The following is a 22,897-nucleotide window of genomic DNA, read 5'->3' as shown; positions in this document are numbered from 1 at the left end:
CAAGATCCCTCTACCCATCAAGGCTCTCATTCACATTTGATAGAGAAATCAAAAGCTTTACGGACAAGTGAAAACTAAGAGAATTCAGCACCACTAGACCAGCTTTACAAGACCAACTTCCTTCTTCACGACTGAAAAATGTTCATTTTCCCAGATTACAGCATAATCCGTCCGGAGCAGGGATGGAATTTATGCCCTTTCCCAGCATCCATACAGGTTAGAGTAAAAATCATCACTAACATTTAATGAGCCGCTATTCCATGCCAGGCACTATCACAGTGCTTTTCCCTTCTCATTTAAGAACCTCACAACGCATGTCTTGGGACTTATTATCATTATTATTCCAGGGCTTCCCTGGTGACTCAGTGGTAAAGAACCTGCCTGCCGACGCAGGAGACCCAGGTTCGATCCCTGGGTCAGGAAGATCTGGCGTAGGAAATGGCAACCCAATCCAGTATTCTTGCTGGCGAATCCCCTGGACAGAGGAGCCTGGCGGGGTAAGTCCATAGGGTCGCAAAGAGTCAGATACAACTGAGCGACTGAGCACTCACACATCATTATTATTCCATGTTCACAGATAATGGAACTGAGGCCAAAAAAATTGTATAACTTGCCCCAAGTCATGCGCTACTAGGTGTGGAGTCCAGATATGGACCCAGGTACCAGCTCCAGAGCCAGTGCTCTTCTGCTCTGTTTATACCATAGCTTTCTAACAAAGCAGCAACACGGGTGATCAGCACGTTTGGGGTAGATGACAGTAGTGACTCTGAGAGAAGGAGAGCAAAGGAAGAGATCTGGATTGAAGCTGAACCAAACTGTGCATGACTGCCATGAGCTCACTCTGCATACTCTCCTGGGTGGGGAACCCAGGACTATCTTGAGGGCTCTGCACCCAAACTCAGCTCTAAGAAGGTGGCTGCTACTGGAGGAGCTGAAAGAAGGCCTGTCTGCAGCTCATGAAGACCTTTCTTCAACCACCTCCCAGGCCCTGGATTTGTGCCTACAGCTGGGAACAGCGCTCTCTCTGACCCTCCAAGAGCCTTTCCTAAGGCAACAGAATAGAGAAAATGGTCAGGGCAGTCCCTGCCTCCTCTCCACACCTTCCCAAGATCCTAGGGGAGTGCAGGGGCCAGGCATTTCTCAGAGACTGGGGTGAGAATTAGGGGCAGCTGTGAAGGAGAGGTGGGAGGAGGCATCTTCAAGCTGGGCTACAAATGATAGCTTTGTTCATTAGACCATTTGGTTTCTCCTTCCTCAATACCCAAATGATTTTGATTTTTCTTTCCTTTTTCTTTCTTTTTTACTTAAAGTATTTTTGATTCAGAAACTATTTTAATCTCTTTTGTCTAACACTGGCTTCGGGAGCAGGAAATATAGTCTAATTACAGTTTTGACTGCATCCCATGGTATAAGAGAAGACTGCACTTCCACTATCTTTTAATATATTGTGTACTTGGCTTCTTTCACAAAAACAGTTATTTAATAGTTCTCAAGCAACTGAATAGCTTTTGATTAGCTTAGCACTCTACACCTCCAAAGTCATTATAGTGTTATGTGAATGTCATGGGCAATAAATCTGATTGAAAAATATTATCGGTTAAAAAAAGCAAACAGACCCTAAATATCCTAGCAAAAGATCTCTGTATTCTTGAGAAATATCTATCCTCCAATTTAAAATTTTTTCTAAAACAGTTTTTTTTAATCACTCAATTAAACGTGGCACAAAGCTGTTTCCTTTTTTCTGCTGAAAATTATTTATCATTGTTTTCTTTGTCCTACATATTTTGATAACAGGCTGCACAGATTCTGTATAAGTAATTATTTCTAAGAGTCAGAGAACCTGTACTCCGATCCTGGTTTGTCTTCTGCATCACACTGGCAGAAATCACTTCACATTTCTGGACCTAGGTTTTCCTTTTTGCATAACATGGGGAGCTGAATTAAAACTTTCAAAATTGTCCTCTGACAATAGCATTCTAGGACAGCTTTCAGTTAGGTTTACATTTACCATCAGGGTCATCATCCCCCTTCCCTTCTGCTTCAAAGTAACCTTTAAAACCAGATTATGAAAGAAGAGAAGATCAACTAGATCCTGAGAATCACTACACTGTTCTTGAAAGGAAAAAGAATTCTTTCTTCACACATACACACACACACAACACATGACATATATGACGCCTGAATGTGAACTTTTCAATAATCAAATGTAATGGACAAATGAGAAAATTCCAATTCTGGACATCTAGCAAGTATTTGGTAAAGGAATTATTTCTCTTACTTAGGGGCAAATCTCAAAAGCCCACATGCCTAGGAGGATCCCAGCAACCCTGTATCTCCCTGGCAATGTTGCCAAAGAGGCTAAGCTTTGGAAAGGATCCAATGGAACAATCAAAGAGAAATTCGAGACTCAGAAGGATTAAACTGAGAATCTTCAACTTCCACAACCCAGGTGTCACCACAGTATATTAGCCAGATTTGACTCAAGTCACTGCCAGGAAAGACCCAGACACCAGGCTAGGTACAAAGCTCATCAGGCATCTTAAAAATCAACTATTTCTTCAAGGACTCAAGATGCTGGAACAAAATCATATGGATTGGCTTCAACTTATAATACCTATCTAATATGAAAACGTACAAGAACAATGGCTAAATGTACATAAAATGTGCATGAAAAATGGAAGTGTTTCCTGGATTGGACTCAATCACACTGGACTAGTCACATAAAGAATGCCAATCCAAAGCCTTGACTTCAGGTGCTCTGAGACCTCCAGCATGTTAAATCATGAGTCCTAAAAGCAGTGCTCTGGTTCCCAAGGGCTGATAAAAAATTACTGTTGGAATTTCAACCACTAATCTGGGAAAGACGGTTCAACGCCCTCTGTTCAGTTTAAATATCCCCTCCAAGTAGCTCCTTACATGTAGCGGAAAGTGACCACTCTGCTGATCAGGGCAGAGGCTGAGACACACCAGGTGCTTCCCCTGAGCACATTGACAGCTGAATTTAAAATGTGGGGAAAGATACAGAACCGGAGACAAGATGGCCATGGCCAGGAGAGAAAGAGAGGCTCCCTGGACTGGAACTTTCCCGTGGAAAATGTAGGAGACCAAAGAAAACGACCAACACCACTAAGATTTTACCCGCGCCATTCCCCTTTCCTGGACTGGAATTCTCTTTCTTTTCCAAATGTGAAAACCCTCTTTGGAACCCCAGTTTACACTCCTTCTCTCTAAAACTTTCCCAAACCCTCCTATTCCACAAAAACTGCTCAATTCTCCTAACTCAAACATGTCTTGTTTCACTCACCTAACAATAATGCTCATTCTGTCTTCTGGCGTGTCACCTTCTTGTTTGAAGACATCATGTCATTATTCCACTATTATTTAGCTTTTCACATACTTGTACCTCAATTCCTAAATTTGATTTTAATCTTCCTTCCTGAAAGTGAAGTCCATAATCATTTTTTCCTCTAAAGGCAGCTGTTCAATATATTGATGAAGGAAGGAGCAGGGGAAGCCAACACAGTACAAAAATGCTCCCTGGTAGGAAGAGCTGGACCCCAGAAAGGACACCAAAATTCCACTCCAGCTAGAACCAACAGCACCAGGCAGACGCCTGAACACATCTTTTGAAAGCAGGGACGGAAAGGAAGAAAAGACTGAAAGAAGAGTATTGGGAAGGAAGTGAGGAGGGGAAAGAAAAATAGAGAAAGGAGGAGGAGAAAGAGAGGGAAGGAGGCGAGAAGAAGGAAAGAAAGATGGACAGAACGATGGAGGAAGGAGCAGGAGGAAGGAAGAGGGAGTGCGAAAAAGGCGAAGAGAAAGCGATGGAGGAAAACTCATCTTACCCTTGAGCTTCCAGGTCCTCCATGTTCACTCTTCTTCCCTCTCTAGTTCCAAAAGATCTCCTGGGACCTTACAAGGCACCCAGCACCTAGTTCCAGGCTGCCTGACGCGCCTGCATAAAGATGTGTGGGAACCACTTCCAAGGCCAATTGGCTTCACTGGTAAGCAACCACTGTCTCCTGTGAGCAAGGCACCCCTGGTCTAGGGAAGCAGGTCCCAGAAACGCTGTGTCTCATGACCCAGGGCTTGGAGCTCTGGAGGATATCTGGGCAAAAGCCTGGGCACTGCTGGCCCTCCACCAGGAATGCGGCAGGAGGTCTTCTCTTATTTGTGGCAAGGCATCACATGATGCATTCAAGTCACTAGCTTCCTGGGCAGCCCGTCAGGGAATCAGGGCTCCTGGACTTCACAGAGTGGGGGCAGGACAGCAACTGGCACGCAGCCATGCCTCCCTCACTGCCAACCCCTGAGGCACTGCCCTCGCCCCCCCCTGCACCTGCTTCCTCCAAGCATCCCCAGGAGCTGAGGAGCCAGATGCTCAATGCAGACTGTGCCCCCAGACAACACAACGCACAGCTATTTATGGTAGTAAAATGTCCCCAGTTCCACTGCTTCCCTTTCCCTCTAAAAGAAACGCCACCATGTCACAAGTTTAATGTAGGTATTTTTTCAAAGAAATTTACCATGAAGAACACATCCACTGAAGAAACAATGAAGGCATTCTTGATGAGAAAAGAAAAAGGTCTCAGCCTCAGGGAGGTCTGTAAACTCCTGAAACTGGATGCAGACTTTTGTGTACAAGTAAGCGTGTTCAGTTTGTAGGTGAGAGACTCTATAGCTTTCAGTAGATTCTCGAAGGGAACTGGGACCCAAACAAGAGTAAAACTACCGACATATACAAGGAGCTTATCAGTGAAGGGGAAAGGGTTTGGTTACTTGCCAAAAACAATAGAATTTCATGGAGATGCATTTCCTAGAACTAACCAATTTTGCTAAAATGACAATTGAATTTAATCCTAGCTTTTTAAGGAGTCTCCATACTGTCGTCTATAGTGGCTGAAGACATACTGATGGCTAATAAACATGAAAAGGTACTCAACCTCACTCATTGTTAGAGAAAGGCAAGACAACTGAATTTTAAAATAAGAGCTTTCTTTCCCTTCCATCCCTCACTCAGAGGAAGTGGTCTTTGAGCCTGTTCGTCTGTCCCCACGAGGCCTGCAGCAGATCTGCTGAGGATGGCAAGGGAAGGCCATTGAAATGTGTGCGTGTGCTTCATTAAGCACACGACTACTGGTTCATCACTGCTCTGGATGAAATTCCAAATGAGCAAACCTTGAAAATACTTTGCCTTCTGTCCATCCAATTGCACTCTCCAGAAATAAAAAGTGGCAGTTATGGTTTTAACATACCACATCACTGTCTTGAAACTTAAAATATACTAGAAGAATAACCATGCAGTTATGTGAAATAGTTAAGTAAGCTCTAACACAGCACTGCTGGGGTATGAAGAAGAATCAGGGCAATGCACTTGAGCAAGCACTGAAACACAAAATAATAAGAAAATCTGCTTTATCATTTTATTTTTAAAAAGCCATTAGCGACACTACAGCTATTAATCACTCCTCACATATGGCATGGCTATCACCTTTATGAATCATGTTTTTATCTTGAAAAGATTGTCTTTATTACCTTTCGTTTTGCACATTCCTTGGGAGTTGTAAAATAAGAAAACAGGAGAAGCTCTGAGATTCTGAGTGCCAGGACCAACATTTAAAAATAAGGCGAGCAAGAATGTGTGTTACAGTTTTAAATTATGTACAATTTTGTGAAGCTGAGTATTAGCACCTTCATTTCCAAGCTATAGAAAGCATGTCATCTCTTCTACTTTAGGACTTTGCCTCAACTGCACATGAAATCTTCTAAGCCCTAAGTAGTGAGTAGCAGAAATACTCAGATAGCTGCTATTTCAGATGAAGGACTTAGATAACGGATTCAAAGTAATGGGGATGGTATTGCATCAGTATGTAATACAATATATCTGAAAAATAAATTTGATAAATAAAGGTAAATATCCATTCATGGGAAACATAAAGACACACATATAAAGGAAAGTTTGCGATTTGAGATTAGATACTTACTTTTAAAAACAGAACAACAGAAGCAACCAATATAAAACTAATGACCCCAGAGAATGTGCTTTAATTTTCTCACTTGACCTAATCATGCAATTTCCTGAACTGCAATTTTAGCCACACTTCAGCAGATCAATCCCTCTACCTCCAGTCCTAAGATTAAAAAAATTTCAGAAGTTCTAAGGACTACGAGCTCTCAGAAATTAAAAATATAGAATGAAAAAATTCTGTGCCTCCAGCAGGACTAGGCAGTCTGTCGCTGCAACATGCCTCCTAGCCATGGAGCTTAAAGGTAGGAGAGTCAGAACACAGCACAAACCGTATAGTGCTCCATGCTGGTCCTGTCCTTTCTACCCTTCTCTTCCCAAAGGGTCCTGCACATGAAAGCCAAGAGCAAGTGAGCAGGCCTCCCCTTCCTCAGACCTAGGCTGCTCACATCCTGCTTGACCTGAGCCTTCACACCTGCCACAGTGAGTAAGTGTGGGATGGGAGGAGGCAGGGCCACTCAGCTGAACCCCAGTGCCCTGAGGGCTGCAATTCCCGAAAGGAAAACCCAGGTGCAGCTTGGATACAGACACAAAGGCTGAGGCTCTGCTTACATATCAGCAGAGGCAGCCTGTCATCCTCCCAAACGAATGAATGAGTAAGTGATGACCCCACAGTCAACTCTGTGGAGCTAAGCAGATGGAAACTCTGGCTATCTCCTCGGGAAAGGGGACCATAGGAACTCCAGGTCCTAAAGGAAGGAACAGCATAAGCTTTGAATTAGTAGTCTGCTGCCAGATCACACGATGGAGCTCGAGCCTTTCTCCCCCACAGCACAGCTCACGTTTCTCCCTGAATGAAAGACTAATGCCATCACCTTCCCTTCCCTCCATCCCCCACCACATCATCCATCTACCACACACCACCCTTTGGACTGTGATTTGGGACATCTGGCACACACCCGAGGTCACACCACGAGCTGCAGAACACAAGCAATGCTCCACAAAGCGACTCGAGACAGCCATTAAGCATAATTAGGACGCTCTCAACTCTTAACCCTCCTTGTCTCTCTCCCTATAAGACATTCGATACACAGTAGCAGCAGGTGGTCATGCTTTCTGACATTGCCTAATAACTCTGGCTTGTGCTGAATGAACATGACTGATGAGGATTCAAGAGGCTGTAGCTGTCACTTTGCAGACTAGGGTGCAAAGCATAAATGTTCACCTCCTCTAATATTTTAAGTTTCCACCTAAGTAACCACACTGCATGCTATGTGCTCAGTCACTTCAGCCGTGTCTGACTCTTTACAACTCTATGGACTGTAGCCCACCAGGGCTCCTCTGTCCATGGTATTCTCCCAACAAGAATACTGGAGTGGGGTGCCATTTCCTACTCCAGGGGATCTTCTTGACCCAGGGATCAAACCCAAGTCTCTTAAGTCTCCTGCACTGGTAGCCAGGTTCTTTACCACTAGTGTCACCTAGGAAACCCAAGTAACCACACAGCATCTCCCTAAATAAATGCTGTGTCTTCTCCCCAACTTAGGGAAGGCAATGTTCCCATGATGTCAGGTGGATTTCCATTATTCCGTCTCCATAATAACTCCATCCCTTCCTGCAAGTGTTCACCGGGCAGAAACTGAGGCTGATTGTTGGCAAGGTAGACACACAACAGACATGGAGGGTCAGGGAGCAGGTCATGTTTTCCCTGAGCCCCATCCCTGGACAGGGATGGCTGGTGAGGAGCAGCGGCCAAGCAACCTTTCATGGTTGTGCCTGCTTTATTTTTATATTTTTATTTTTTGGCCACATGGCTCGCAGGATCTTAGTTCTCCAACCAGGGATTAAATTCATGCCCTTGGTAGTGCTAAGCATTGGACAGACAGGCAATTCCTTGTGCTTGCTTTAGAAAATAGGGGTTCTAGAAAATGGACCTAACGATCTGCAAAACCAGCAGGGTTCATCACTGAGAGTGCTCACATGAGCCCGTGGACTCAGAAACAGAATTCTGGGCAAGAAGCTCGCGATTTACAAATAGCAAAAGAAACTGAGCTAAAGGGGTTCCCAGGAGATGGCCCCTCAGGGGATGTGACATAGTCTCCCGTTTGATGTGACGGTGAAAAGGAGATTCCACTTGCCTCATGCCTTGGATCTTCCTACAATTGCCTCTTTCCAGGAAAATATTTCCTCTAAAATGTTACAGTCACCAGGCAAAACATGCCCTCTGCAGAAATGCCATGTGAAGGACTCCATGTTACCTCAGGTCAACCAACAAAGATTCTTGGTGTCAAAATTCAGTCTTTAAGGAAGATGATGAATGATCATCCAGCATCACTCATTTTTTTCATTTACTTCGATTTATCTGTGGGACGTGCATGTGTGACACAACATACCTGGATAAACATTTTAAAAGTTTCCCCATGAGCCAGTGATCCATGTGTTTGGTGTCAAGAAGACCACACAGTCAGATGACTGGAGGTTTCTCTTTCCTGCTTCTCATCCTAGGGTCTGCTACATTTAAATAACTGCGCAGGTCTTGATGGAGAAGCCCCCCTCCCCTGCCGCCAGTTCACTGGTTTCTATATAAATAAAAGGAGATCTGATCTCATTGATCATCCACCAAGAATTGCATTGAGTTATGGCAGCTCCGATTTGGAGATTTTACTCAGTAAAACTTAACAAGGCCATAAAACATTCAGAATCAGGCAGAGCATTCGTATCTGAACAACCACAGACCGTTTTGCACAGAGGGCAAGTATCTACCAGGCCATCTCATGCTCATTAGACAATGAATACAAATGATGGGAAAGGCAGTGTTTTAGTCATTAACCCACAATTAAACATGATTCAATTGCCAAATTACATACAAACTGCCAGACTTGAGTCCAATCCTCCATCTATTTCTCTCACTGTAACGAGACAGGAAGAGTGATCCCACAGTGCTTCTCTGGCCATGGCATTTGCCCCAAGGAACACTGAAGGCAATGCATGTCAGTAACTTGTGTGAACTGTAACTTTTTAAATAATACTGGCTTGGATAGGGACACTTCGGAGAACAATAAAGCCACCACATCCTGTTTTGTTCTGCAATTGGTCATTTAACTGTTGCTTTTCCTTATTATGGATCTTCCCTGGTGGCTCAGATGGTAAAGTGTCTGCCTACAATGCCTCCCATGTGGGAGACCAGGGTTCAGTCCCTGGGTTGGGAAGATCTCCTGGAAAAGGAAATGGCAACCCACTCTAGTATTCTTGCCTGGAAAACCCCATGGATGGTGGAACCTGGTAGGCTACAGTCCATGGGGTCACAGTCGGACATGACTGAGCTTTCTTTCTTTCTTTCTTTCCTTATCATAAACACACATACATTTATTTACTTAATATTTATTTATTTGGCTGTGCCAGGTCATAGTTTTGGCACTCAGAATCTTTAGTTGGGGGCATGTGAGATCTAGTTCCCTGACCAGGGATAGAACCTGGTTCTGGATTGGGAATGCAGAGTCTTAGCCCCTAGAGCACCAGGGAAGTCCCACAAACACAATTTGCAATTCCAAAGCAGGTCAGCCCTGTCTTTAGGAAGCCATCAGCACTAGAAGTAAAGACTGAGGCCCTTGTGCTTTAAATAAAATAGTTTCGGAGAAGTTTGTTATCTTTGAAGGCTTACAGAAGTCATTAAAACAAGTCAGGGTTTAGAGCATAAGAAAATGGTACTATTTGCAGCCTTGTTTAGTGTAGCAGTTCTCAAAGTATGAACAACATTGTTTTATATTCTAATACTGTAAATGTTGATAGATTTAACCTAAGTAAGCAAAAAAATCTTTGAGGTCTTTAATAATTTATGAGAGTATTAAGGTGACCTGAGACCAAAAATCTAAGAACCTCTGCTTTGGTGGAGGGATTGTGCATTTTTGACTAAAATGTTTTTTAAGTTTGTCTCCTTTGTTTCCCACTAGCTCTGTAACCTTAGTCCAGTTACTTAACTCTCTGATCTTCCATTTTCTATGGATCAGACCAATCACCCTCATAATTATCTGCTCAAGTATGTTCCCCTGATTATCTCTGTGGTGTTGATTCCACATCCCCAGCACCTAGCACTGCACTTGGCAGGATCCATGACAGGGTCTCAGTAAATAATTACGAATTGATTGGTGGGGCACTTGTGAGGCTTAAATAGGATAATATGTGTAAAGTGCTGCTGAGGTCCCTGGAATATGGCAAATGTCACAGGTGCTTGGTAAATGTCAGATCCCTTTCCCCCTCATCAATGCTATTCTCAGTCACACCCCACAGGAGAGAAAATTCACAGATTGTCCAAATAAAGTGAATATCTAAGGCACTGGTTCTCAAAGTGTGGTTCCCAAACCAGCAGCATCAGCATCACCTGGGATACTGTCAGAGATACAAATTATTTGACTCTAACACTATACCCTGGAGAAGGCCATTGCACCCCACTCCAGTACTCTTGCCTGGGAAATCCCTTGGATGGAGGAGCCTGGTAGGCTACAGTCCATGGGGTCACTAAGAGTGGACACAACTGAGTGACTTCACTTTCGCTTTTCATGCATTAAAGAAGGAAATGGCAACCCACTCCAGTGTTCTTGCCTGGAGAATCCCAGAGACAGAGGAGCCTGGTGGGCTGCCATCTATGGGGTCACACAGAGTCGGACACGACTGACGCGACTTAGCAGCAGCAGCAACACTATACCCACAAATCAGAAACTCTGACGGTGGGGCCCATAGATCTGTGTTGCAACAAAAGGCCTACAGGAGATTTCTTGATTCCTTCTCCAGTGTGAGAACCATGTGAGAACTCCCACAATATGAAAGGGGTCTCCCTAAAAAAAGAACATCTTGTGCTAGCAGAATTGTGGATTTGACAGTACAGTGTACCCAATATGCTATCTGTTGCTGGCTGCCCAGAATCTTTTGGGCAAAGATAGGCGATATATCCCTGGAGAAGAAAATGGCAACCCATGTCCAGTATTCTTGCCTGGAAAATCCCACGGACAGATGAGCCTGGCGGGCTACAGTCCATGGGGTCATAAAGAATCAGACATGACAGCACACATACACACACAAGATAAATAAATACAATAAATGTCTGATGTGAAGTCTTGTAGGGCAGAGTGATTCATTGTGTATTCTGGCTGTGTATCTGGGGGCCAGTGCTAAACATACTTTGCATTCAAAGTAAATCTGGAATCAGCAGGCGGTTTTACCTTGGAGAAACCCAAGGATAGTCCTTGAGTCATCTCTGTGGCTAGGCATAAAACTTGTGTGTGGAAACAGGGGTGAGGGGGAACAGAAGGATGGTGAATGATTGTATTAGAAGCTGTGAGAGCACACATTTTACTGCTAGTTTCTACTGTACCATCACACACTTCTAGTTTTCACAACTCCCTCACAGCAGGGCAAACCACTGCCTTTAGGGTAATTGCTCCTTAACACCAACCTTTGAGGGATGCCATCAGCCAACAACAGTGACAACCTGAGGAATTTCCATGCACCCACAATATGATCAGATCTTGGGATGCACACCTCTTCCAAGGCTCACAGCGACCCCAGGGCACAGGCTCTCACATTATTCTCATTTTACATCTGTAGAAATTGAGCTTCGAGATTAAGCAGAGCTGGAATTCAAACTCAGGAACACTGATGATTCTACCTACCCACACAGAACACAATATAATAGAGTGCACTTTAGGTAAGGACTACGATTCAAAGTCAAAATGAAGATGATAATGATGACCCTGTATACGAGACAGCAAAGGAGACACAGGTGTATAGAACAGTCTTTTGGACTCTGTGGGAGAGGTGAGGGTGGGATGATTTGGGAGAAAGGCATTGAAACATGTATATTATCATATGTGAAACGAATCGCCAGTTCAGGTTCAATGCATGATACAGGATGCTCGGGGCTGGTGCACTGGGATGAACCAGAGGGATGGGATGAGGAGGGAAGTGGGAGGGGGGTTCAAGATGGGGAACACATGTATACCCGGGGCGGATTCATGTCAATGTATGGCAAAACCAACCAATATTATATTGTAAAGTAATTAGCCTCCAATAAAAAAATAAAAAAGGAAAAAATAAAATAAAATGGAGATATCACGTAGATAAAACATTTACTAAGCACCTACTGTATGTGATCATTTCTTATCAAGGAGATTATATAAAAGAAAAATTTTAAAAAAAAGTCAAAGTGATCTTTGAAAAAAATCCCATAAATTGTTCACCAAGTACAACACATGACGTTATAACATCATACAGTAATATATCTGTACAATATCACACATTAGATTATATAATAGAAAGCAAACAATCAAAATGCAATATGAGTATTTTTAACAAGTAATTGAGGGTGTGGAGTTTATTCTGAGGAAACTAAATGCACACTGCAGTCACTAATAAACCTGACTCAGATGCAGGATATAAGATAAGGAAACAGGCACACATGGAAGGAGCACCCTATGTACCAGAAGGTTCTAAGCACTCTGGTCACAGCGAGCAGCACTCAGTACAGCCACTACCTGGCAAAGCCCATGGTACCCTGGGGTGGCAGGCACACTCGTGCACACCAGTGTCACACACCTGGGGCTAGAGAGCAGCCATTCAGGAGGATGTGAAAAGGGAGAATTTGCGTCTTCCTGAGAGACTCAGACACAGAAAGAGAGATGAGATGCAAAGACCACATGAAACATGGATTTTAATGAAACACCCTGATGGAACCTTCCTACCCTGTTGGTGGAAATGCAAATTGGCACAGCCACTATGGAGAGCAGCACAGAGCTTCCTCAAAAAACTAAAAACAGAGCTGCCATATGATCCAGCAGCTCCACTCCTGGGTATACATATGGAAAAAAATAATAATAAAATTTGAAAAAATACATGCTCCCTAATGTTTACTGCAGCACTGTTTACAATAGCCAGGACGCAGAAGTAGCCTAAACGTCCAACAACAGACGAACTGATAAAGAATATGTGGTACATACACATACACAATGGAATATTACTCAGCCATAAAAAAGATTGAAATAATGCCATTTGCAGCAACATGGATGGATCTGGAGATTATCATGCCAAGTGAAATAAGTCAGACAAAGAAAGGTAAATATTATATGACGTCACTTATATGTGGAGTCTAAAATGTGATACAAATGAACTTATCTATCGAATAGAAACAGACTCACAGACATATAGAACAGACTTGTGGTTGCCAAGGGAGAGGGAATCAAGGAGATGGACTGGGGGGGTTGGGATTAGCAGAGGCAAACTATTATATAGAATGGACAAAAAACAAGGCCCTCCTGTATAGCACAGGGAACTATAGTCAATATCCTATGGAAGTGAAGATAAAAAAAACAAAAACAATTCTCTGGTCTTGAAAATGGGATGGGGGCACCCTAGATTTGAGTCTTCTTCCTCCCCCGTTTCCAGGGCTTTGACATTAGTCCCATTATTTATAAAATGAAACTAATATCTAACCCACAGAAGATGTATTTGTATCTTTTCTGCAAATGTGTATCATCTGAAAGGAATTAAAACTCCTTTTAAAAAAGCATTATATCCCCCTTTAATCTTCTCTGGGAAGAACAGAGCAGGAATGGAAGACTGAGAAAGACCAGTCCAGGTCCTCTGCTGTCTTACACGGTTTTATCCTCATTTTTACAAAAAAAGAAATGCAACTTGAGAGATTCAGTAATCTTCCCCAAACCAAACAGCTGTTGAGTGGCAGAACCAGGATCTGAACCAAGTCTGTTTACCTTCTAAGCCTAAGCCCTTATCTTAAAAAAACCCAATAAATATTTATCTTTATCAATTATGTTACAGCCTAGTGATCCAGAATAAGAGTGAGAGAAAAAGAAATAGCATTATTAATGCAACTGATCAAACTTTCTGGAGCAGCAGCCAGATGCCTGGCCCTGTTTGAGGTTCAGCAGTGAACAGAACAGGAGGAGTTCTGCCTCCTGGGAAGCACGTAGTTGGGAGGAGAAATGGGTGCAGGTTGAGTAATGACTTTCACCTTGCTGGGCCTCTGTTTCCTCAACTGGAAAATGGGAAGAAGTTGTTCCTAATTTTATGAGATTATTCAGCCCTCACATTTTCTGATTCCGTAAGAAGTGTTTGTTTTCCTGTCTCTTTAAAATTTAGTCAGGCTATGAAATGTGATGAATGTTGTCAGCTGCTCCCCAAATCAACTGTTTCCACGCTTTTTCTCTGATCAGGCCTTCCTGCCAACATAACTCACAATCAATCAAGTCACAGAACCTACAGGGCACCCAGCAGAAGAATGACAACCCTGGTTTTTCTGGAGCGCTGCTATCTACCTGGCCAAGTAAACTTAACTCACCTGGCCCGGATGGCCATCCCTGGTTTCATATCGACACCATCTCAGACTTCCCTGGTGGTTCGATAGTTAAGAAGGCACCTGCCAACACACTGGATTCGATTCCACGTGCTGCAGAACAGTTAGGCCCATGCGCCACAACTACGGAGCCTGCCCTCTATAGAGCCCGCGACCTGCAGCTACTGAAGCCTGTACATCTGAAGTCGATGCTCCACAACAAGAGGAGCCACTGCAGGAGAAGACGGCACGCCCCAACTAGAGAGTGGCCCTCACTGGCCACAACTAGAGAGAGCCCTCGTGCAGCAACGGAAGGCCAAGCACAGCCAAAAACAAATAAAATTTAAATTTAAAAAACCCCACCACCTCAGGCACAAACCTTGTTTTCCCATATTGTCTTCAAGTTACTCATTGAAACAACTGCACAAAAATAACAAAGACATCAAATCAGGCATCCTCTGTCCCCAGTGCCTACTAATAAACAGTTTTTCCCAGTGCTTACTAATAAACAGTTTTCCTGTCACTTTAATGACAAAGTATTTCTTTCAACCATTCTGCTGGCCTCATTGTTTTTCATTTTTGTTATTTGTATTGACCACATCTGTAATTCTTTAAAAACAGAACCCTGATTTAGATTGTTCCAGACCCAACCTTTAGAAGTAAGGATTTTGCTGTTATATTTCTCTTTCCTTTAAAAATCATTTTCCTGCTTAAATGAAATTAAGTCAATTATATAGGCATTTATCTTAATGATATTGATGAAAACAACACATAGAAAGCAGTAGTACAAGTTGGTTGGACTTCAGAACCTCTATTAGCACAGTTAAATATACATATAAACCAAAGCACATGCTAAGAGAGATTTCATCGCCTTTTTCCTCCCTCAGAACTACCTTCTATATACACCAGATTCCTTAAAACACAGGGAGATGAAAAAACATGAGTGTAAAGAACTTGAGAGACCATTTCCCAGGGTCTCTGAGACAAAGCAAATGACTCAGTCTCTCTCAACCCACATGGTTTGTTCTCATAATCACCATCTGCCCCTCAAGCCACAACTCCAAACCAGGGGAACTCCATATTGACTGATTCCAGTACTTAACTCAGCCTAGAGCATAGAGGCTGTGTTCAGCGATTGTTCAGCAGATGGCTGCGTGACACCCTTCTGCTGAAGGGAGGGGTATGGGGACAGGAGGAAAAGGCTCAGATGGAAAGGGAAGAAGGAAGTTTAGGGAGAACTCTCAAGAAAAAGGTCACAGGGATGAGCACAGCCTGCCCACTAAAAGACCACTTGTACACACTCCACATTCACGACCACAAGCTTCATTTACCAGAGGCCAACATCCACGCAGGCCTGCAGCTTGCAAACCTGCAAGCCCGAGATTCGAGTCAGGCATTTCTGGGTCTGGAGTCCTGCCTCCAGAGAAACAAAGGGCCGTGAGGCGGTAGACAGCATGTCAGGTATCCAGACACTAGGACCTGACCAGGCTGGAGCGCCCCATCCGATACTGAAGGCAGATCTCTGTCTCCCCTGTGAAGCAAGGCGGCTTCAGTCAGAGAGTCAGAGGTGCCCGTAACCAACCCCTCCCTTCTGGGCATCTCCTTGGGGTTCTGTCACCCCCATCTCCCACCCCACCTCCCAGCCAGGAGGTCCTGTAGGGCTCCGCTGGTGCTCCGGCGCCCTCTAGCGGCAGTCCGCTCTAACGCCATCTCTCAGCCCTTCCTCCTTCTTCCCTCTCCAGTTCTGGGGGATGCACTCGCCTTGGGCACGAGCCAGCCTGATTTTGTTCCTCTTCTCCAAGTGCGATGAAGTGCCCTACAGAGGTTAGCATCTCCTGAAGAAGGAAGCTTTTTTTAGTCAATACACCTTAAACCTGAGAAGGTTGCTTCTAGAATTAACCTTTAAGTACTGCATTTTTCTCCTGATGTTTGAAGCAGCAGCTCTAGTTTTCTAAGTCAGAAGAAAGTCAGCAATATGATGTGCTGAGCCAGAGATGGTAAAGCAACATTTTAGAAAGTTTGTTCTTTTTGAATGGATCTTTCATTTAAGACAGAATAAAGGAGTCCCCTGTGGATTTTCTTAAACTGGATACACATAAAATCTCTATTTACTTTATTGACTCAATTGTGACATTTAAAATAGAAAGTTAGGACTGAGCATGAGCAAGTCTTCACAAAACATGCACATTAACAGGGATGGCTGCAGACAATGACTTTGTACAAATTGAATCACATCTATTGGGTAAATATTGCACTGGCTCCAAGAAAGAGCAAAATATTAAGACTCAAGACAGCCAGTGAAGGTAGGAGAGACCCTCCCCCACCATCATCCTGGACTTGGATTTGGTCAAGATCATCAGTACCCATGGCCACCACCACAGTAATTATCTCCAGGGAATGTGAGTCTCTTCTCAGAATCAAGAGACTTGCTTAGTAATCAAGAGGGTTGCTTAGTGAGTTCCCTGATCTTGAGCATGTCATCTCTCTGAGGCTCAATTCCCATATCTGTCAAATTAAACAGCTGGAGTCAATAGATGATACCCAAGCTCTCTTCTGGTTCTGACAGTCAAAGAGTCAAAGTGATAAAATTGTTGTTCACAGTTCAGAGATAAGCCCACCACAGGCCAGCTTAGAGGGGTTCCCCCACCCATACAAGGGCACCAAAATCATAGGACAAGGATAAACCTTCCCAAATAAATCATCCTTATCACCTTCCACTCTTCAAGACTTGCCTTCAGGCCTTCTATGTTTACTCGGTTAAAAAGCTTGTGGTTCTCAAGATGCTTTCCCAAGACTACAACACCAAAGAAAAGACTTCCCAGCATTTGCTAACTTAGGGAAAACATACTATATGTCATATATATTTAGTAGTTTGTAGCAGAAAGCTCCCACATAAATGTGATTTCTAGTACAGAGAAGACTAAAAGTATGTAGGCATTACTAAGTTTTTACTCTGCAGTCACAAGTTTTAGCAGAATGGTTAAATTTAATGCTAACTGAGGTTCTACTATATATTGTCTATTTCAAATGACACAGAAAATATAACATTTTGCCTGACCCATTGATTGGGATTGATTTTGGACTTACCAACCTCCACAAGAACTTCTCACTCAAAGAAAAGATATGTTACTCCAGTTCAGTTCAGTTCAGTTCAGTTCAGTCGCTCAGTCGTGTCCGACTCTCCGCGACCCCATGAATTACAGCACGCCAGGCCTCCCTGTCCATCACCAACTCCCGGAGTTCACTCAAACTCATGTCCACAGAGTCGGTGATGCCATCCAGCCATCTCATTCTCCGTCGTCCCCTTCTCCTCCCGCCCCCAACCTTTCCCAGCATCAGAGTCTTTTCCAGTGAGTCAACTCGTCGCATGAGGTGGCCAAAGTATTGCAGTTTCAGCTTTAGCATCAGTCCTTCCAATGAACATCCAGCCCCCTTAATTTTGATAACAAGCTTCCCTCAAAAGAAAGACCATTCTGTAATCTTTAGAACATGCTAAAAAGAATTAAAGTTCTATAATCTGTCTTTACTATCTACATTCAATCAAAGTTGAACTGAAGAAAGGCAAAGTTAAAGGCAACTCTATTATCATATGCTGGCAGGTCAATTTTAATGCACTATAGGATGGTCTTGAACTATGTGACATTTTAAGTGCATTGAAACTTTTCTGTCTTGATATTTTGTGACTCCAATATACTGGCTACTGTTGCCAAGGAAATATGACTCTGGGTTACTGCAGGGATCCAAAGAGGCTTTTGTTTTCATTGTTGTTTTTTATTAAATATTAACATGACAAAAATGGAAAAAATAAACATAGAGAATAAATTCAGCCCCTTTCCTTTTCAAAATGCATGAAATACAGATCCTCTGGTCACATCTTTGATTTAAAAATACAAAGATTTGTGAAGTGACTTTCCAAACTGGTTTAGAGACTTTCTCTCAACCAGTGAGGCTGGTACCACCAGAGTTCTCTTATTTTTCTGTTCTGGATTGAGGCCCCTGTGAAAGTATGGGACACTGATTATACACAACATTAACTTCTAACCTCCAATGTGCTTACCTCCAAATGGGAAAATCTTTTCTTTATGTGAATAAAGGTGGTTAAAGGTCCAGCGTATTATATTTCAGAAAACTTGCAAAGAGAATACAGAGAAATGCATGGTGCAAACTCTATAAATACCTTCAGCTGAGCTTCAAAAGTTTCTAATATAGATGAGAATAAAGATTTTACCATTGACCCATTTTTTTTTCCCTCTGTGATTCCTTCTAGCTAGTAGAATCTAAAGGTTTTCAGTCATGATAGTGGACTCAATCACTGGATAATGAGAAGGATACAGCCTCTGTTTCCTGGAATACTACATAAAACTACTCTGGAAACAGATAACAACTTTGCTCTCCACTAACTAAAGTACAATACTTTAAAATCAGATGCCCACATGCAGATCAAGAAACCTGTCGGACAAGGCATTTTTTAATCAAAACCTCCAGAAGCAGGATCTCCTTAAGACAAACCAAGGATTCAAGCAAAATGCCAGGATACTAACAGAGACCTGAAGATAAACAGGAAGTCTGTACCAGCCTAGAGGGGTGGGATGGGAAGGGTGATGGGAGGGAGGTTCAAGAGAGTGGGGACATATGGCTGATTCATGTTGATGTTTGGCAGAAACCAACACAATTCTGTAAAGTAATTATCCTTCAATTTAAAAATAAATAAATCAATAAAAAGAAACACACAAATCTCAGAGCGACTATTTTTAAAGAGATATTCAGAAACTGTAGGAAACTGCTTGTCTTATGCTGGGAAGCCACTGCTTCCAATAAATTATGCCAGGATGAGCACTCAGGAATGGTATAGGTTTGATGTCCATGAACCTTTTCACAGGGCAACACATTAGCAAACCTTTGGTTCCATTATAGGAAAGCTCTTCTGACTGATGGTTTTCCTGGTGGCTTGGGAGTAAAGAAGCCACCTACCAATGCAGGCGACTTAAGTGATGAGGGTTCGATCCCTGGGTTGGGAAGATCCCCTGAAGAAGGAAATGGTAACCCACTCCAGTATTCTTGCCTGGGAAACCCCATGGACAGAGGAGCCTTGGTAGGCTAAGTCCATGGGGTAACAAAAGAGTCAGATACAACTTAGTGACTAAACAACTTCTCACTGAACCATTAAAATCAGCCCAGGACTCAATAGCCACTCCCACTATGGAGCGATACTTCTTTTTATGTAATGCTTAGGGGAAATCAGCTAGTTTTCATGGTTTGAGTTTGGTCCTATGAAACCCTCAGAAGTTCCCTCCAGAGCTAAATGAGGAGATCCTGGCCTTTATTAATATGCACAATGAACACAGGTGTCCTGGCTGTACTTGCCAAACCTATTTTTATCCACCTCCCTACATGTAGGTACCTTTCATCTGCTCTGAACTCAGACCTATCTGTTAGAATGACTTTGTCAATCTTTCTTTAAAAATGGACTGACAATAAAATGAATTTAACCTAGAAGCAGCAGTTTAGTAAGGGAAATGAAAACATCAGAAATTATCTAATCACAACCACAGCCATCCAGAGCTCTGCCTTATCTGCTGGGTAATAAAAACAGAACCTTCCTAAGCTTGAAGAACATCAAATGAAGTAAGCAAAGTTGTTTGCCTCTGACTTTTGAGGGGATGTTATGAAGCTTAACCAGTCAGTCAGTTCCGTCGCTCAGCCGTGTCCAACTCTTCGTGACCCCACGGACTGCAGCACGCCAGGCTTCCCTGTCCATGCCAACTCCTGGAGCCTACTCAAACTCATGTCCATTGAGTTGGTGATGCCATCCAACCATCTCATTCTCTGTTGTCCCCTTCTCCTCCCTCCTTCAATCTTTCCCAGCATCAGGGTCTTTTCAACCAGTGTACATGAAGTACAAAACACTGGCATGGATTTGAAACACCTGTGTTCTAGGAGTTTTTTTTTTTTTTTCAGGGGTGGGGGGGAGTGGGAGAGTGCAGAGGGGAAGTTGTTTTAACATAAAGCAAAAAAGTAAAACACAAAACCGGTCCTTGAGAACAAAAATTGTTAAGAGGGCAGTAGACAGAGAAAAGCACATCTCCTCTGAAGTGAAGGTAGTTTTTCCAAAAGAATAGGGTTTAGTATCAGTTTCAGCAGAACACTTTAAAATACCTTGGACAGCTCAAAACTCCTGGTTCGGGAACTAAAAACCAAGTGAGCCACAGCAGTGCTTTAAAAATCCTGGCAAAGGAGCAGGAGGATGAGGAGCTGGTTTTGCATAGTTTTGAATACAGGAGGAAAGACGCAGAAGCATCACCTCCAAAAGGCACTAAAATCCTCTGGCATCCATGGGTCAGTTGCAAGGGGCGTGGGTCTCCCGGGACACTCATCCCTCCCTACACCGTCGCACTACCATTCACCCTTCCTCCCTCCACCTCTGGTACCCGGGGTCAGCACTTTTTAAGCTCGAGCCCCTAGGGACCATCTCTGCAGCCTGGATTCTTCCTGGAGCCTGGCAAGTTCGGAGGCTGGAAGTCAAGCTTCCAAGGCCGCTGGAGGCGCGGTGAGACCTGGAGGAAGGGTGGGGGAACTGAAACCTTTAAAGCCCACCCTCATCCTTCAAGGCGAGGAAGGAACGGATCTTCCTAACAGCACTTTTCAGAGGTCAGGCTCCTCCCCAAACGACGGTGATCAATACACACTTGACCCCGCAGGTACCAACTCCTAACTGTCCCCTTCAGTTTCAACGTTGGGCTTCTGTGACCGCTTTGGTCCCGACCTCTTTAGTGGGCTGCGGCCAGCGCTTCTGAGGTCCCTCAGTCCCAAGCCCGTTCCCTCCCCGTGGTACTTTAATAGAGGAGGGAGTGCAGAGGTTCGTGGCTGAATCAAGGAACCTGAGAATCATGGATGAGTTTTAAGCCAGAGAGCCCGAAATACAATTAAGTATTATCGCACCCTATCGGAAGGGGTGTAGGGAGGAGGAGGGGAGGTTACGAGGCTGAGAAATGAGTCTCACCGCCGCGCTCCAGCCCCGGGACCCCGCACACCCCGCACCCCGATCCTCCCCGCTTTCCCGCCGTCGGGAGGGTAGATTCTGCGCCGCCAGGTCCCGATTCCTCCGGACTGGCAGATCCAGCCCCTCCGCAACCCCCATCAGCCGAGCCTGCCGGGCGGAGCAGAGGGGCGAGGGGAAGGACCGAAGTTCCCCGGGACCGAGGCGCCGCGCGCAGCTCTTGCGAGATGGCAGCGCCGGCTCGGAGCGACGCCCCGCACCTCGAAAGTTGGTCTCCGGCCGCAGCCCGGTCCGCGGTGCAGGGTCCCGACCAACTTACCTGGCGCGGGCCGCGAAGGCGGACGGGGCTTCGGCGGGCGACCCGAACGCAGCTGCGGCGCGGCCGGGCGCGGGGACGCGGCCGGGCTCGGGGGGCCGCGAGCCCTGCCCTCGGGCTCTCAGGCAGCTCGGCGGCCGCGGGACGCAGAGGCGCCGCGCTGGGAGTTGGGGCTGCGCGGGCACCCGGGCTCCATGCCGGGGGCGGGGCGGAGCCGCTCGGCCCTCGGTCGCTCCGGGAGGCAGGCGGGGGCGCTGGAGAGGCGGGCGGAGCGAGGGAGCGAGCGGGGCGCGACCCCGCGGCGGGGAACTCCGGCTCGGCGGAGAGCCTCCACCTGCTGACGAAACCCGCGCGCCCCGCCGCCCGCGCGCGGCCGGCTCCTCGGCCTGGGCGCGAGCGCCCCCTGGGGGCCCCGGAGGAGGGCGCGGCCGGAGCCGAGGGCGCCGCCCCGCCCTCCCGAGCGGAGCCTGAACAGCCGCCGAGTCCCCGGTAGCGGTCACGCTGGTGGCAGCTGCAGCCCGAGCTCCCCGAGAGGCCCAGTCGCTCACCCCGGAATCCTGGGGTCACCCTAGAAACCTCCTCTTCATTTCAGAGGAGATCGGAAATATCTGGAAAGAGGTGGCAGTGATGCTACTCTTCGCACACATTCCTGGAAACTTCTTGGATGGCTGCACAACTGCCAAAAGCGGTGACGAGATCGCTCATCTCTGAATCCTCCGTGTCTACAAGAGTGCTTGGCATATGGCAGGAGCCTGGTAGTTATTTTTTAGTAAATAAATGCATGAATGAATGCATGGACGTTGAGGCTCTTTTTCGTCTCAATATCTTCCGGAATACATCCACTTTACAAATAGTTTAAGATAAAGAAATGCTTAGGGAATACCACTGCTTAAAAATAGGTATAAACATGCCATCTTATGTTAAGAGGTTAACCATGACCACATGTTCGGAGAAGGCAATGGCAAGCCACTCCAGTACTCTTGCCTAGAAAATCCCATGGATGGAGGAGCCTGGTAGGCTGCAGTCCGCGGGGTCGCTAAGGGTCGGACACGACTGAGCGACTTCACTTTCACTTTTCACTTTCACACATTGGAGAAGGAAATGGCAACCCACTCCAGTGTTCTTGCCTGGAGAATCCCAGGGACGGGGGAGCCTGGTGGGCTTCCCTCTATGGGGTCACACAGAGTCGGACACGACTGAAGTGACTTAGCAGCAGCAACAGCATGATCACATGTTACGAAGCACTTTAGAAAGAAAGTGTGCCTTTTCTGCTCCAAA

At 45.0% G+C, this 22,897-nt stretch overlaps 1 protein-coding gene across 1 annotated transcript in view; it reads right to left on the bottom strand.

Moving 5' to 3' along the window:
• The window catches only part of CPNE4 (copine 4), a 647,214-nt gene extending 625,346 nt beyond the window's left edge, over positions 1-21,868 (bottom strand). The window contains exon 1 of the mRNA XM_055413723.2: positions 21,623-21,868. The gene's annotated coding sequence lies outside the window, so the exon portion shown is untranslated. The remainder of the gene's footprint in view (positions 1-21,622) is intronic.
• Positions 21,869-22,897: the final 1,029 nt, after the last annotated feature.

Source organism: Moschus berezovskii, chromosome 1, assembly GCF_049115385.1.
Source record: "Moschus berezovskii isolate FMDL1 chromosome 1, NW_MosBer_1.0, whole genome shotgun sequence".
Lineage (NCBI taxonomy): Eukaryota > Metazoa > Chordata > Mammalia > Artiodactyla > Moschidae > Moschus > Moschus berezovskii.
Note: the sequence above shows the minus strand (reverse complement) of the source record. Positions and strands in the feature narration are given on the sequence as shown.